The sequence below is a fragment of the Rhinopithecus bieti genome, unplaced genomic scaffold (assembly GCF_001698545.2).
Source record: "Rhinopithecus bieti isolate Rb0 unplaced genomic scaffold, ASM169854v2 scaffold_44212, whole genome shotgun sequence".
Classification (NCBI taxonomy): domain Eukaryota; kingdom Metazoa; phylum Chordata; class Mammalia; order Primates; family Cercopithecidae; genus Rhinopithecus; species Rhinopithecus bieti.
The window spans coordinates 172,018-185,786 of record NW_016819633.1 but is presented as its reverse complement, the minus strand read 5'-3'; positions in this window follow the sequence as shown (position 1 = coordinate 185,786).

Genomic DNA, 13,769 nt, shown 5'->3' with positions numbered 1-13,769 from the left:
GGCCTAATTTTATTCTTCTGCATATGGATACCCAATTTTGCCATTTTTCCCAGCTGCCAATTTTCCCAGCACCATTTATTGAAGAGGCTTTCCTTCCCCATTGTGTATTCATGGCATTCTTGTCAAACATTGGTTGAATTTTTGTGCATGACTTCATTTCTGGCACTTTATCCTGCTCCACTGGTCTGTATGTCTGTTTCTATGCCAGTACTACACCGTTTTGATTACTGTAGCTTTGTACTAAGTTTTAAGATCAGGAAGTGTGATGTATCCAGCTTTGTTTTTTCTCAAAATTGCTTTGCTGATTCATGGTCTTTGTGGTTTCAGATGAATTTTAAGATTTTATTCTATTGCTGTAAAAGTTGCCATTGGGATTTTGATAGCGATTACATTGAACCTGTAAATTGCTTTCGGAATTATGGTTATTTTAACATATTAATTCTTCCAATACATGAAGATAGAATATGTTTCCATTTATTTGTGTGTACTTTAATTTCTTTTATAAACATTTTGTACATTTTAGTATATATTTAATCAATTCCTATTTTATTAATTTAAATTGATTTAAATTATATATTTAAATCAATTCCTATTTTATTAATTTTGATGCTATTTTAAATACCATTGTTTTTGTATTTTCCTTTTCAGATTGCTTATTGTTAGTGCATAGAAACATGACTGAGTTATTTTGATCTTGAGTCCTACAACTTTACTAAATTCTAACAAGTTTTTTTGTGGGGAATCTTTGGGGTTTTCTATGTATAATATGTAATCTGAAAATAGAGAAAATTTTTGTTCCTTCTGTCTAATTTGGTTGCCTTTTATTTCTTTTTCTTGCCTAATTGCTCTATGACTTTTAGTATTATGACAAACAGAAGTGGTGAGAGTCAGTATTTTTGCCTTGTACCAGATCTTATAAGAAGAAGTTTTAAGTTTCTCACCTTTAAGTGTGATGTTAGGTGTGCGCTTTTCATTTGCAGCCTTTATGGTTTTCAATTAAAATTGTCTATACCCAATTTATTGAGGTTGTTTCATCATATAAGAATGTTGGGCCGGGCGCGGTGGCTCAAGCCTGTAATCCCAGCACTTTAGGAGGCCGAGACGGACGGATCACGAGGTCAGGAGATCGAGACCATCCTGGCTAACATGGTGAAACCCCATCTCTACTAAAAATACAAAAAATTAGCCGGGCGAGGTGGCGGGCGCCTCTAGTCCCAGCTACTCAGGAGGCTGAGGCTGGAGAATGGCGTGAATCCGGGAGGCAGAGCTTGCAGTGAGCCGAGATAGCGCCACTGCACTCCAGCCTGGGCGACAGAGCGAGACTCCGTCTCAAAAAACAAAAAAAAAAGAAATTTGAATTTTGTCAAATTGTTTTTTCTGCATCTCTAGATGATCATAGAATTTTATTCTTTATTCTTTTAATGTAGTGTATCATATTTATTAATTTGTATATGATGAATCATCCTTGCATCCCAGGGATAACTTCCATTTGGTCATGACATAGGATCTTTTTAATATACTATTATATTTGGTTTGCTAATATTTTGCTGTGGATTTTTGCATCCCTTTTCATCAGTGATATTGGCCCCTAGTTTTCTTTCCTTGTGATATCCTTGTCTGGTGTTGTTATGGTAATGTTGACCTCATGAATTTGGATGGTTTCCTCTTCTATTTTTTGGAAGAGTTTAAGATGGACTGGTAGTAAATGTTTTTGAAATGTTTGGCAGAATTTAAATGTAAAGTCGTCTGAACCTAGTCTGTTCTTTATTGGGAGGTTTGTGGTTATGTACTCAATCTCTTCTCTTTTAATTGATCTGTTCAGCTCCCTATTATTTCTTGATTTAGTCTTACTAGGTTGTAGGTTTCTAGGAATTTATCTATTTCTTCAAGGTTGTTCATTTGTTGGTGTATAATTATTCATAGCAGTCCCTCCTGATCTTTTTTGTCATTGGTCATAATGACTCCCATTCAATTTCTGATTCTATTTGAATCTATACTCTTTTCCCTAGTCTAAGTATTTTGTCAATTTTGTTTATCTTTTCAAGAAACAGACTCTTAGTTTTATGCATGTTTTTCTACTGTCATTCTTACTTTCATTTTATTTATCTTTGCTCTAATTTTTGTTATTTCATATCTTCTGCTAACTTTGGACTTTGTATGCTCTACATTTTCTAGTTTTTTTTAGCTGTAATATTAGGTTGTTTATTTGAAGTCTTTCTTCTTTCATGGAGGCACTTGCCAGTTTAAACTTCTTTTAATATGGATTTTGAAGTTTTGGCATGGTGGGTCTTATTTTTATTTGTCTCCGGACATATTCAATTTTCCTTTTGATTTCTTCTATTATCCAGTGGCTGTTCAAGTGTGTTGTATAATTTCCAAGAATCTGTGAAGTTTTCACTTTATTTTGTTACTCATTTTCAGTTTAATTTTAATGTGGTCAGAAAAGAGACTTGAAATTATTCAAACTTTCTTCAGCATATTAAAACTTGCTTTGTAACCCATGTGTAATCCATCTTGGAGTGTTACATGTGCACTTGAGAAGAATGTATATTTTGCTTCCATTGGGTGAAATGTTCTGTATGTTGTCTGTTAGGTTCATTTGATCTAAAGTGTTGTAACATCTTGCTGTCTTCTTATTCACTTTCTGTCTGGATCTGTATGTTATTATAGGTAAAGTATTAAAGTTTCCTACTATTATGGATAAATTTTTATCCCTTTAGACATGTCAATATTTGCATATTTACATCCTCTGATGTTGGCAACACACATATATGTATACATATATACATAAACACATATATATGAACACACAAAATAATTCATGTATGTTCCCATTAATTTATTATTTTATTATTATATAATGATCTTTTGTGTTTCTGGTGAACAGTTTTCTTATAATTCTACTTTTCTGACATGCCTATAGCCAGCCTGATCTGCTTAGGTTATCATTTACATAAAATCTTTCTGCATTCCCTCACTTTCAGCCGATGTGTATCTTTTTTTTTTTTTTTTTTTTAAGATAGAGTCTTGCTCTGTCACCAGCCTGGAGTGCAGTGGCGCCATCTCAGCTCACTGCAACCTGTGCCTCCAGGGTTCAAGGGATTCTCCTGCCTCAGCCTCCCAAGTAGCTGGGATTACAGGTGCGTGCCACCATGCCCAGTTAACTTTTGTATTTTTGGTAGAGACAGATTTCACCATGGTGGCCAGGATTGTCTCCATCTCTTGACCTTGTGATCTGCCCACCTTGGCCTCTCAAAGTGCTGGGATTACAGGTGTGAGCTACCACACCTGGCCAAGATGTGTATCTTTAAATCTAAATGTGTCTCTTGTAGATAGCATAGAGTTGGATTTTATCATTTTCTTAATTTAGCCACTCTAAATTAAGCCACTCTAAATTAAATAATCTATCTATTATTTTTATTGGTGAGATTAATAAATTTACATTTAAAGTAATAATTCATACTATCATCATTTAGTTGTTTTCTGTCTTGTAGTTCTTTTGTTCCCCTCTTATTATCATTTTATGTAATATAATCACTTTTTGTAGTGACATACTTTCTTTTCTTTTGTGTCTATATCTACTATATGTTTTTTCATTGTAGTTACCATGAAACTTATGTAAAATTTTAATATTTATAACAGTTTATTTTAAGCTGATAGCAGCAACTTAGAGCATATACACAAACTACACTCTTAGTCCTCCACACACACTTTATGTTATTGATGGGTATACTTCTTTTTATACTGTGTATCCATCAACACATTTTTATAGTTATAGTTGTTTTAATACCTCTTTTAATTTTATGGTATAATTAAAAGGCATTTCTGGACCACCATTATAGTAATAATTATATTATAACATTATTGAACATATAAAACTCTATATGTTTACTTTATCAGTGAGGTTTATACTCTCATATGTTTTCATGTTGCTGTTTTTTTTTTGTTGTTGGTACTATATTTTAACTTGAAAAACTTCCTTTATCACTTCTTCAAAGGCAAGTATAGTTGTAATGAACTTCCTCCATTTTTGTTTGTTTGGAAAAGTCTTTATCTCTCCTTTATTTTAAAGGACAGTTTTGCCAGGTATACTATTCTTGATTGAAAGATTTTCTTTTTTTTTTTTTCCTTTTATAGTACTGTGAATATATCATTCTACTTTTTTCTGGCCTGGCAGGTTTCTGCTGAGTAATCTGCTGATGATCTCATTAGATTTCCTCTGTATGTGACAAGTTGCTATTCTCTTGCTGCTTCCAAAATTCTTCATCTTTGACTTTTGACAATTTTATATGTATCAATGTAGATCTCTTTACATTTAATCTACTTTGGGTCCTTTGGATTCCATAAATATTTATGTCTATTTTCTCCCCAGTTTTGAAAAAAGTTCAGCTACTATTTCTTTAAATACATTTTTTGCTTATTTTTTTCCTCCTTCTTGGAATTTCATAATTGTATATTGGCTCACATGATGATGTCCCATAAGTCCCATCCGCTTTATTCACTCTACTATTCTTTTACCCTCATTGTTTTTCTGCCAAGGTGATTTCAAGTGGCATATATTTGGGTTTACTGACGATTTTGTTCCACTGATTCTGCTGTTGAAGCTCTCAATTAAACCTCTCTATTAAACTATTATTTTAGTGTCATTGTTTTTCTGCCCAGATTATTTCAACTGGCCTATATTTTGGTTTACTGATGATTCTGTTCAACTGATTCTGCTGTTGAAGCTCTCTATTAAATTTTTCAGTTCAGTCATTATGTTCTTCAGATCTAATTTTTTTATGGTTGCTGTCTCTTTGTTGAACTTCTAATTTTGTTCATGTATTATTTTCCTGATATTTTGAAGTTGTCTGTCTGCATTTTCTTGCATCTCATCGAGCTTCTTTAAAGGGATTATTTTGAATTTTTTTTTTCCTTTCTGTCAGGAAGTTTATAGGCCTCTATTTCTTTAGGGCTGATTACTAGAGTTTTATTTTATTTAACTTTGGTGGCATCATGATTCCCTGATTACTCATGACCTGGTGTCTCCACATTAGAGGGGAGATGTGGGTAATGTGAAACTGTACTTCTTACTCTTTTCAACATATCTCGTCTCTCTTTCTGTGCTCTAATAGAGCACTGTGACCTCTTATTGGGTTCCAAAGCTTCCCTGGAGATATTTTTATCCTTACATGGTCATTAATTTGTGTTTTGTGGAGGCATGGGGGCTGGAAATTCTTACTTTGACTTCTTGCTGATATTACTCCTGTAATCATTTCGGAATTCAATCTGAGCATTACCTTTTTGTATAAAAACATCTCAATAACTTTAAGACAATTACAAAAGTCCATAGTTTGGTTACAGTAGGTAGCCATGAACAGAGAGGAGAGTCCCTCCAACCCCACCACCAGAAATGTCAGGCAACCATCATGTGATGGTCAGGCTGTTATTAAACTGTCTCTCTAAAATAATAATTGTCCACAGTCAGTACCAGGGAAAGGCAGCCTCCCAATCAGTAGAAAAAACTTGAAACATGATCAGCAGCTTCTGATACGATCTCACGAGTTGGGCAAGTTGGCTCAAGCATGTGCATTAAGAGGATAAATGGTGGACTTTAACTGATATATGCCCTTCTAGGAACATTCAACGGGGAAGAGAAGAATGTGGCATGGGAGCACATGTACAACTCCAGTAAACACACTGTGCATGTGCCCCCTCCTAAGTGCTAGCCGGCCACCACACATGCAGAAAGTCCACCTCAAGGGAAGAATTATGGGAAAAGAAATGCAAGATTCCAGAGGCATGTCAACACATAAAACCCGAAGTCAAAGGTCAAATCACATACTTGTTCTCAAGTTGCCTGTTGGCCCTCTTCCAAGTATACTTTACTTTTCTTCATTCCTGTCCTAAAACGTTTTAATAAACTTTCCTTTGTGCTCTAAAACTTGCCTTGGTTTCTCACTCTGCCTTCTGCCCCTCAGCTGAATTCTTTCTTCTAAGGAGGCAACAATTGAGCTTGCAGCAGATGTGTACAAACTGACCCCTAACAGTTTGACCAAAACACCTTACATGATCTGGCACTTACTTATTTCACTATGCTTATTCATAATCTTCTTTCACTTGATTTCAGTCCTTTAAAGCATAGCATCTTTTAAAAATTTCTTTATACATGTCATATTTTATTCTACCTTAAGGAGATCTTACGTTATGTTGCTCGCATCTGGAGAGTTCCTACTTCCTCCATCTTTATCAGCTTAACTTCCAAGTTATCCTTCAGTCTTCAGCTTATAGTCATTTCTTTAAAGAATCCCAAGGTATGGCATATTGTACATCCTCAACAAATTCTAGTAAATCAATGATAAATAGATAAATAAAATTTTCCTCCAAATTTTCTAGTTTTGATCAAATACTTCTGATATTTACTCTCATTGTACTTTATATTTTTTATAATTATTACCATGATAATTACTCAGTTGTGAAATGAGCTGTTTAATGTATACATCTCTTGCTTTATTACGAGCTCTATGAACGTAGGGGCCATGTTGGTGTTATTCATGATATTATTCCCAGTTTGAGTAAATATCTGTCCAATGAAATATATCAAACATAGAATGGAGATACAACTTTCATAATAAAGGCTCTAACATGACATATAGCCACAATTCGACAAACATGGAAAAACTCCAAGAATCCAGAGATTTTCTAAAAGTGTTAGAAATTTTACCAATAGCAGAACACTAATACATTTTTAATGTAATTTTTTTTTTTTTTTTTTGAGACAGAGTCTTGCTCTGTCACCCAGACTGGAGTGCAATGGTGCAATCTCAGCTCACTGCAACCTCTGCCTCCCAGGTTCAAGTGATTCTCCTACCTCAGCCTCCTGAGTAGCTACGACTCCAAGCATGTGCCACCATGCCCAGCTAATTTTTTGTATTATTAGTAGAGATGGGGTTTCACTGTATTAGCCAGGATGGTCTTGATCTTCTGACCTCATGATCTACCCGCCTCGGCCTCCCAAAGTGCTGGGAATACAGGCATGAGCCACCGTGCCTGGCCAATGTGACTTTTAAAATAATTTATCATCTCAAAATATAGCACATGGTAGTAATAATAATGGTTATGTGAACCTAATTATGTCTTATTTAAACATTGAAATCTGGTTGGTGAAGTAGAAGCTGTACGAATCATAGATGAGAATGGACATGTCAGGACTTAATCTTTTTTCTGCTCTATCGTGTTGAATATCCTTCATGTAATAGGATGTGTTAATTGAGGACTTTTCCTTCTGACTGAAGCCTCATTAGTGAGAAAAACAGATGACAACATAGGTGCTAGACATATTTACAGGACTTGGTACAGCAGCAAAATTGGTTTTCTGACCTTACCCCTCAAACTGCAGCCTATATATTAAAAAAAAAAAGAAAAAGCCAAGGACTGATGGAAGAAAAGTTTTGAAATTTGTGTGTTTGTTTGTTAAAAAGTTGTGATTCTGTGCATTTTTTCTCTCAAGCCAAATGAGAAAATCTTAGAAACAACATAAAGTGAATATGTTGGCCCGAAGCAAGACCTGACATTTGACCCCCTTGGTGGAAACCTATTAAGCAAATGAAAACTGTAGACTTGCTTTATATGAAACCAAAATAAATAAGAAAAATATTCACAGAAATCATCAATCTATCTGCCCAGGAGTTTAATGGTAGGGTGCAATAAGTTGATGCTCTTGCCTGGGATGGCAAAATATGGCTGGCTGGACCTGTCTAAGGAAGAAAAGTGGAGAAAAAGGGTCACAATCAGAACAACTAGCACTTAGAGAATTGAGTGGAGCAAAGTGTTTTCATTTATGCCTCTGATAACAGCCATGTTGCAACCGTCTTGTAAACTTCCTCCTAACCTCCACAACAAGAAGATATAGCCTACTATGACAATACAGCCTGAAGAGAACAGTCTGACCCCGCTGATTCCCCCAAACTGAAGCCAAATGGAAGTAAAAAATGATATATTCATGTGATATCAAATATTGCCTGGGAAGAATAATGAACTCATAAAAGCACTCCAAGAGAGAAGCAGCATTTGGACATTTGCACTAGAGAGGGAATGAATAGCGAATCTTAACAGCACCAGTCTAGTAAGACCCTTTCTTTCCTCCTTCCTTCTGCCGCTATCCCGGAGTAAAAGTAGCTTAATAAGTAGTAGGAGTTTTGAAAGAACAAGACCCAGACATTTTCTGTCAAGGCTTCTGAGTCTATATGAAACTTAAAATGAGAAGAGAGAAACTTTGAATTAAAAGAGTTAAGTTTTGTATTAGAATGCCTAACCCCTTTGTAACATGAAAATTTTATTTTTAACTGATAAAAGTGACAGAGAAAACTATGATTTTTTTCACTTATCATAGACAAGTCTGGAATACAGTTCTAACTGGGCTCGACTGAAGTAATTCTCTGATAACAGTCTACGTAATATAGCCGGTTAAATAAACAAATTACATGACTCTGAAGGAATTTTCCTCTTTGTGATGCTACATTCTTCAAGCTAGGAAGCAGACATGCAAAATAGGCACTGTCAATCTCAGATGCCATGTGTGTTTGTGTGTGTGAGTGTGTGTGTGTGTGTGTGTAATTGAAAACTAATAGTGGAAAGACAAGGTTCTGAAAAGAATTCATTTGGGTAAAGGGGGCACAAGAGACAACTTTCAGAGGCAACAGCGGCTAACTTCAGAGAAGAAAGGTCCAATTCTCAGTATCAGGTGTATAAGTTCAGTCAGTGTGTGTGCCTAACAGGGCTGGTATTATATTTTTCCCCATTGGAAGAACACAAGATAATTATTTATGTCTACCTCACCTCTAAACATAATGATCTTATTCTAGAGAGACTGTAAAGTATCTAATATCCTTTAACAAATTTTCTGCTTATATTAAAAAGAGCTGGTTTCCATGGCTTTTCACTAAGAATTCTGATAAACACAGAGGGAAATGCAGGGATTATTTAAATGTCTGTTCTATATTTTGCAAAGAAAATACTGTGTGTATCATATATGTATGGTCCTAGGGCCAGAAACTTTAAAAGGGGAAATGATTCAAGAGAATCTATTGGACCCCTGAAACTAATTTAATAACTATAATAAAAGTTGAGAGGAAACAATGATGTCAGTACCAGAAGAGATGTATGTAAACTTGATCACTATGAGAAATCAAATTGATTAGGAGCACATAGTTTTTCCTCCAAAACAGAAATGCTAGATAAGGAAAAAGACAAAAATATTCCTAAGAGAGAGGGGAGGAGAAGGAAAGAAGGAAGGGTTGGGGAGGGGATAAGGGAGAAAGAAAGAAACCCAAGAGGCAGAGAAAAAAAGAGAACTCAAAGCCAAAGTAAGGAATAGAAGCAACCCATGGTGGTAGCAGAAACAGATTTTTGTCTGTCAGGTTTTATTTTTTCAATGCTGCCAGAAGCTGAGTGCAGTAGAACTGCACATGAGAGTAATATCTCAGACAGTTTGGCAGAAGACACAAGACTCTTGGATCAGAAACTCCTGGGTGAGAGACAAGGCATAGCAAGTAGCATGATAGTTATGTTTGCATTGATTCTCCTTGCCTCCCAAGTACCATGTGTATAATGTGGAGGCACATTCCAGTGGATCTTGTACGCACAGTGAATTAGAATCACAGCAATGGAACCCTGAACACAGGAAACTTCCAATTTAGTAGGGGGCTGCTAGCATACTTGCCTAGGCTGTGCCCTGATGGCGAGTATTCTCTTTGTTATCCATCCAGGAAACAATCTGTCCTTTTCGTAGGCAAAAGATACTATTTGTATTATTCATGCCTGTTTGTTATTAAAAACATACACACATGCACATAGGAAGACAGTTTGTAACAACGCTAGCCATGTTTCTTTTCAGAAAACACGTAGAAGCACAATATAAAGAATTTTCTCCCAATTATATCAGAAGTCACAAAGGACTAGATACATCTCACTTGAGTCATTTTGCCTTGGCCATCTCTCTCACTATGAGGTCAGTGTCAACACACAAAAAATTGGCAACTATAAAACCTCTGCCCACTGGTCCAGAAATGCAGGATAGAACTGATTTATCTAATCTTTGTGGTGGATGATAAAGGAGGTACCCAAGGGAAACTGAAACTCTAATTAGATTAGACATAGCTAAAGAGAGAATTAGGGAATCAGAAGATATAAGCTAGGAGAAAGTAGCAAAGAAGATTTAGTAATGAAAAGTGCAGCAGGAAACTCAGGATAAAATATAACAATCTGTATAAATAATATAAATCTAGGCCGGGCACAGTGGCTCAAGCCTGTAATCCCAGCACTTTGGGAGGCTGAGACGGGGGGATCATGAGGTCAGGAGATCGAGACCATCCTGGCTAACATGGTGAAACCCCATCTCTACTAAAAAAATAATACAAAAAACTAGCCGGGTGAGGTGGTGGGCGCCTGTAGTCCCAGCTACTCGGGAGGCTGAGGCAAGAGAATGGTGTAAACCCAGGAGGCGGAGCTTGCAGTGAGCTGAGATCCGGTCACTGCGCTCCAGTCTGGGTGACAGAGCAAGACTCCGTCTCAAAATAATAATAATAATAATAATAACAATAATATAAATCTAAAGGGGAAAAAATAGAACCAATGGAAAATGGCAATATGTAAAGAGAAAATAACAGAAATTTTCCTATAAAGACAGGTATCTTCACTTTAAAAAGAAAAACTAAATCATTAGCTTGATAATTTTATAATGAAACTGTGGAATATTAAAGATAAAGAGAAAATCTTAAAGAATATGAGATAATATAATAATCTCTAGAATCCTCTAGAATTTAGAGATTACTATTTAAAAGCTTCAAATTGCTGGGATAAAAAAACTATTCACCTAGAATTCTATATCCATCCAAACTAAAAAATAAAAAATAAAATGAAGAATACGAGTGTTACTTACTCATAAACTATTACTGAGAGGTTTACTTTAGCAACAGAAGAATTGAAATCTGAATAAAGAGTGAAACATGAAAAGCAATGGTAAACAAACAACTCAATAAATTAGCTTGGTAAAGCTGTGAACTATGAAAACAAAACAGGCTGGGCATGGTGGCTCACACCTGTAATCCCAGTACTTTGGGAGCCTGAGGCGGATGGATCACCTGAGGTCAGGAGTTTGAGACCAGCGTGGCCAACATGGTGAAACCGTGTCTCTACTAAAAATACAAAAAAAAAATTAGCTGGACATGGTGGCAGGTACATTTAATCTCAGCTACTTGGAAGGCTGAAACAGGAGAATTGCTTGAACCTGGGGGTGGAAGTTGTAGTGAGCCAAGATCATGCCACTGCACTCCAGCTTGGGCAACAGAGTGAGACTCTGTCTCAAAAAACAAAAACAAAAACCTAATTTTGTTGGTTTTCATGACAATATTGAATGAAATTACTCAACAGACACATAGGTGATATAGCGGAACTTGGAGTTTACAGCTAAAATATTTGAAGTTCCTTTACTTGGTAGGATGGAGGATAGAAATATTGATAATTTATTATTCTTGTATGTAAGTTCCAAACAGTAGTTGGTTTGTTTGTATCCTGCAGTAACTACAGCACTGAAAATGATCTCTGCCATGTATTTTGTTTGTTTTGTTTAGTAATGACTGTGGCCTCATACATTTTTGCTTTGTTTTTCCCTTTTTTATGGATAAACTTTTAACTTATGCCAGTTTTAGGTTTGCAGGACTATTATAAAGATATTGCAAACAGTTTCTATATATCCCACACCCGGTTCCTCTATTATTAACATCTTACCTTAATGTAATACATTTGTTACACATATTGCACAAATATTGACACATCATTAGTTAGTAAAGTCCATACTTTACTTCAATTTCCTTGGTTTTCTCCTATTCTTTTTTTTCTCTTCCTGTATCCCACTTAGTTTACCACATTAAATTTAGGTTTCAGCTTTTCTTAGGTTCCTCTTGGTTGTGACAATTTTGCACAATGTTCTTGTTTTTAATAATCTTTTCAAAACTTCTGTTTTAAAAAGAATTAGTCAGGTAGTTTTTGTAGAACATCTTCCAATTAGAATTTGCCTCATGTCTTGCTCCTGATTTGACTACAGTGATATGTTTGGTTGACAAAGACCACAGAAGAAAAGTGCCATTCTTATCACATCATATGAAGAGTATAATGATATAGGACTTGTTGTTACTAACCTTGATCACCAGGTAGTGTTTGTCAATTTCTTTCCCTGTAAAGTTGTTTTCTCCCTTTTCATGCTGTATTCTTTTTTAAGGAAAGTTGTTATGCACAGCCAAATTTTAGAAGTAGGGTTGTTTATAACTTCAGTTTTATAAAAGATATCCCTCCTCATTTAAAAAATTTTTAATACAGAAGAATATAAACGGGAAAGTAAATGTAACAGTTTTAAATGCAATGAGTATTTTGGAAAATATCATTTTATACATTTCTATATTCATACACAAATACATATACACAGATATGCTCACATGGCACATTCAAACATATAGTTTTACACGTAAGGAACCATGCTACAATAACTGTATTTTACATTTTTATATACCCTTTTTGAATGCAGATTTCCTTCCTTCCTTCCTTCCTTCCGTCCTTCCTTCCTTCCTTCCTTCCTTCCTTCCTTCCGTCCTTCCTTCCTTCCTTCCTTCCTTCCTTTTTTCTTTTTTTTTCCTTCCCTCCCTCTCACCCTCCCACCCTCCCTCCCTCCCTATTTTTGGCTTACATGCAACCTTCTTTCCTAGTACAACCTCTCTTCTAGCCTCAAAACCAATATTTGCAAGCTGTCGTGCATCCTTTTGTAGCTACTCTATATTTATGCATCAAGATGCAATTATATATGTCATTTTTTTTAAAAGGAGCGATTATATTCTGTACTTCTCTATGTCCAGCTTAGAGAGGTAGTAGAGTTTAGTTGTTAAGAATATAAACTCAGCCGGGCATGGTGGCTCAAGCCTGTAATCCCAGCACTTTGGGAGGCCAAGGTGGGCAGACCACGAGGTCAGGAGATCGAGACCATCCTGGCTAACATGGTGTAACCCCGTCTCTACTAAAAATGAAAAAAAATTAGCCGGGTGTGGTGGCAGGCACCTGTAATCCCAGCTATTCGGGAGGCTGAGGCAGGAGAATGGCATGAACTAGGGAGGCAGAGCTTGCAGTGAGCCGAGATCAAGCCACTGCACTCCAGCCTGGGGGACAGAGCAAGACTCCATCTCAAAAAAAAAAAAAAAAAAGAACATAAACTCAGACCAAAGACTATTCAAATCGACACATTAATTACCTGAGTGACCTTGGATTAAATTCTCTGTGCCTTAGTTTTGTCATCTTTAAGAAAAGGATAATAGAAATTCTTAACAAGGACATTAACGGACTAAAGGACTTAATAGACATATACGTAAAATGTAAAAGGATTGAACAAATGTTACCTCTTACTGTTTTGTTATGACGATTACTTTTTTCAACCAACAATAGCCTATAAAAATCTCTCAGTCCCTTAATTCGACTAGTAGAGTTGCAACTGCCTAAAATTCTATGTTAGAAACAAAAACCTCATTTTATTCAGTTGTTTCTCTATTGATGAGCATTTGCCTTCTTTGTCATTACAACGTGCTGCAGTGAACATCTTCACTAATGCAGTCCTTTGAACTTGGTCTTTTATTTGTAAAAAAACAGGTTTACAAGAGGAATACTACTGATTTAAAGAGGAATACTACTGAATATATATATATATATATATATATATATATATATATATATATATATATATTATATATTTT